This window comes from Mus caroli, chromosome 13 (genome assembly GCF_900094665.2).
Source record: "Mus caroli chromosome 13, CAROLI_EIJ_v1.1, whole genome shotgun sequence".
NCBI classification, from domain to species: domain Eukaryota; kingdom Metazoa; phylum Chordata; class Mammalia; order Rodentia; family Muridae; genus Mus; species Mus caroli.
In genome coordinates, this window is record NC_034582.1 from 38,829,088 (window position 1) to 38,833,800 (window position 4,713).

Genomic DNA, 4,713 nt, shown 5'->3' on the forward strand with positions numbered 1-4,713 from the left:
AAAAAAAAAAAAAAAAGGAGATAATCCAGAAACACTAAAAACCTGTTCGTTTATACCATAAGGATTTTTATTCTTATAGGTCAAAAATGTTGAACATTTGGTAATTTCCTATAGGTTGATCTAATACAGGCACAAAGGAAAGACTAGATACGGCGGGGCAGCCCTGGATCCCAGAAGGATCAGGAGTTCATGTACATTCTTGGCTGCATAGCAAGTTCAAGGCCAGTGTAGAATACAAAAGATAAGAGTATGTGTGTGTACTCCCGTGTGCATGTGTGCTGGAGTGTGTAAATTATGTGCCATCATTTGTGACTTGAAAGATGAACGAGAAAATGCACACTGTTAGAGGCATGGTCACAGGACAGTGGCATAAACATGAGTCTTTAAAGTTGACATATAATTTGCAAACATTAAAGCCCACACATTTTATATGTTTAATAATTGTAGGTAACAATAGTATATACCACCCAAAGAATGCTGGGGCACTTTCCTTTCTCTGGAATATTCCTTTGTGCTCCTTTTCAGTTTCCAAAATCACCAACCCAACAAGAGGTACCCGGGCTCGGATTTCAATCCCATGGACTGGTTTCCTTTGGGTCTTGGACTTCATACAAGTGGAATCCTACAAAAAACCCTGACAAGGGTCTGATGCCGTCCGTGAAAGTCATCTCTGCTGCATCAAGGGCTGTGCTCATTATTAAATACTACTTCACTGTATGACTAACAGTGACCACGCAGTTATCCATTCTCCAGTGGCCAACACGTGATCTATTTCTACCCTGAGTAAATCACTGTGTGGACATATGTCTTAACCTGTCTTACAGAAAATATCTAACACTCAAACTGCTAAATCACATGATGATTGTAATTGAAACTTGTAGATACTGATGAATTGTTTTTTCAAATGAACGCCATCCTTTTATACTCCCACCAGCAATGCGTGGGATTTCCAGGGCTTCTCATCCTTGGCAGGTTGAGGATTTCTACCCCTTTTTGGAATGAGTAACACTGTCTGCTGGAGTTTTCAGGGCAACTACATAAAGGGAAGAGCCCCATGTGATGCTGAGGTTTTCACATTTTACCTGAAAGGGGGGATATCAACTCTAAGTAGATTTTGAGGAGCTAAATATGTCTATTGTAGTCCCTACAGCACCCTGTTATAAGATACAGTCAAAATATACAAATGATAAAATGTAATATTAAAAAAATGTTCAAATCACCAAAAAGGGAGACTGAAAAGGACAACAACAACAAAAAACCCACAGAGAAAAAAAAATGGCAGGCCTACATCCAAACATGCCAATAATTACATTAAATATAAATGTTCACAGTGAGAAGTTGACAAACTTTAAAAAAAATCCATATACCAAATATTTTGGCTTTCTGGGCTGCATGCAATCCATGTAAGATATTTTCTATTTCAGAAACAGGCCAGTGTTTTGGATTTTACCTGAGAGCTATAATTTGTCAACCTCCACTTCCAACACACCAATTAGAAGAGATGGTGGGCGTGAACTTAAAACAAATCTCTCAAAAAGTAAATAAATACACGAATATTAATTCAATTAAAAATAGACAAATACAAAATTTAAATGGACCACAAAAAATTTAAAGAAGAATGAACCATGACTTAATTATATGCTGTCTTCAAGAAATATGTGTGAATATAATGTAGCTGGGTTAAAATTAACCAAGGGCAAGGTATTCTCTCCTCTTCCTGGACAAATAGTGTTGCATGCTGATAAAGTACCCACAGAAGCCCCTGGGTTCCGTGACTAACCTGTATCACAATGTTAAAGACAACTAATAGGATAATAAGAAACAGAACACATTTGGTGCTCTGTTTGCATGGATGGGATGTGGGTGGGGGTAATAATGTTTTCTAAAATACATATTTTAATAGTATGTCAATAAAAATAGTCTTTATGTTTATATCTATTCCATAAATTCATTTTTCTCTTATTTCAGCAAATCACTATGTTATAGTGTGAAATTTTCTTTTACATAATTTGTTTTCTTAAATTAGGGAAAACTACTTAAACTCCTTAAAATTATGAAATAAAAATTGAACACAATTTGAATGACTTACACCAAAAATATTAACCCTGCCTCAACGTGGCCCCCCCCCCCAAAGCCCCAAAGCCCCAAATCATGCAACCTTGGTAAGTTTTTTACACTGAAACACTGTAGCTTCAGTGTGGAGTGTCACTGTAGCTTCAGTGTGGAGTGTCACTGTAGCTTCAGTGTGGAGTGTCACTGTAGCTTCAGTGTGGAGTGNCTGTAGCTTCAGTGTGGAGTGTCACTGTAGCTTCAGTGTGGAGTGTCACTGTAGCTTCAGTGTGGAGTGTCACTGTAGCTTCAGTGTGGAGTGTCTGTGGTCTGGTCTCCCTAGTCAATTAGATAAAAAATTGGGATCATGATCTATCTATGCCATGTCTTTCTAAACACTGAAATGTTGCCAAGATGTTATGTGTCACACCTGTAAACAATGCTCTTATTTTCTTTGTATCTGCAAGACCAACAAATTAGATATAAAGATAAGAGAGAAAATAGATGCTTGGCCTTCCAGGCATCAATACTTTGTTAGGCAAGGATCTATTGCTTCATCTAGTGGTCTAGACTGGCCTTTCCTTGCTTGGTGTCTTCCTTCCTTCCTTTTATCACAGATATGCTAGGAAGCGGGTAATGCACCATGAACATTTGTTATATGGTTTTTATTTATTTATTTATTTATTTATTTATTTATTTATTTATTATATGTAAGTACACTGTAGCTGTCCTCAGACACTCCAGAAGAGGGCGCCAGATCTCGTTACGGATGGTTGTGAGCCACCATGTGGTTGCTGGGATTTGAACTCTGGACCTCTGGAAGAGCAGTCGGGTGCTCTTACCCACTGAGCCATCTCACCAGCCCTGGTTTTTTTTTTTTTTAATCATCATCATTATTATTATTTAGTGTGTATGGATGTTCTGCCTTCATATATGTCTGTGCACCAGCCATATGCCTGATGACTGTTGATCCTCTGGAACTGGAGTCAAAGACAGTTGTGAGCCACCAAACCAAACTTGAGTCTTCTGCAATAGCTCTCAACCTTTGAGCCATCTCTCCAGCACAATTAATCTACCCTTGACACACCCTTAGAGACACACCCAAAGGTTTGTCAGCAGTTCTCAATCTGTGGGTCAGGACCCCTTTGGAGGGGTTGAACGATCCTTTCTCAGGGATGGCATATCAGATATCTTGCATAATAGCAGCAGCAAAATTATAGTTAGGAAGGGGCAAGAGAAAATAATTTTCTGGTTGGTCACCATAACGTGAGGAACTCTATTAAAGGATCGCTGTATTAGGAGAGTTGAGAACCACAGTCCTAGGTGATTCTAAAGCCAGTCTACTTGACAAAGGAAGTTAAAGCATACAGTATACATGCAATTTTTACCCTAAATATTTTCCAAGCGAGGCTGGTTAATTTGTTCTATGTGGAGCCTTCGGAGTCAGAAGGCTGACAGCATTTTGGAAAAACTGAGCTATTCCACAAGCCTCTGGAAACTGCAGCTTTCATCCTGGAGACCTGTCTTCATTTTGCCGCTGGCTACTCAGTGTGGATTTCTGAGATTTCTCCAAAACATCACTTACATAAGGTACAAAACATCACCAGATGCTTTTGAATTTTGCGAGGATAATTATAGCATAAACAAAAGATCTTAGTCATTCCTCACTCTCCCTGCAATCCTAAATCTGTCCACCAGGGGGAGCGTTCTCTCACTCTTCAGGACGCCAAGTCCCCTGTTGGTTGTGAGCTTCCTTCATCTTCCTTCCCGCAGCACCAGCTGGTAATTCCAAAATTTCTCAAGAATTCATTGTGTTTAAACCTTCTCCGTGTTCCCGTGCTTAAACTATTTCGAACTTAAAAGATATATCGTTCCCTTTTGATGTTTCCAAAAGGGCGTGCTTGCTCACGGTTCCACAAGAGGAAAAAGATAAAACTCGTTGAAAACAGGGAACACCATTTCATCCAGGTTTGCCCAGTTTCGTAGGTGGATAGGTGCAGGGACCCTCATTATCAAGCCAAGCTCTGGTGCATCCATGCTTCTCTGGTAACAGATTGGGGTATGGAAATGTCTAACTTCCAAAAGTTAAGATTAAATGACCTGTCCCGTGTTATTTGAGAGCATGGGCACCCATAAAGATCCCACTGTGTCTTCTCCACACTGAGTCTGCCATCTTGAACTCTGTAAGAGTGATACCAGTTGTATTTTAAAGAGATTGACAATGAGATCATGAGCCATCCATCACTCTTGCAGTACACACTCAGCGAATAGAGGCTCGCTTGATGATTTATACTGTATAAGAATACAAAGAGCCACAGGTAAGAAGAGATTTATAACTCTGCAGGGTATTATACCCTTCAGAAATGTCTTTGTGCATATATGTTGGTGACGTGTATGTGTGTGTCTGAACGTGAAGCAAGTCGTCCTCTGTGTGAGGCAAGGTCTCTCATTGGCTTGCAACTTTGCCAAGTGGGCTAGTCTCTTTGGTCAGGTTGGTTCTCCAGGGACCAACCTGCTTCTGCCTCACATCTCAGTGTTGATAGGTCCAGGGAACCATGGGGTTGGCCTGGCCTAGCTGCTCTGAGAGGCATGCATCATAGGTTTTTCAGGTTATAGTCCCTGGCTCCTTGGGGTACAACATGTCATTCGGTTCCTGAGCAATGA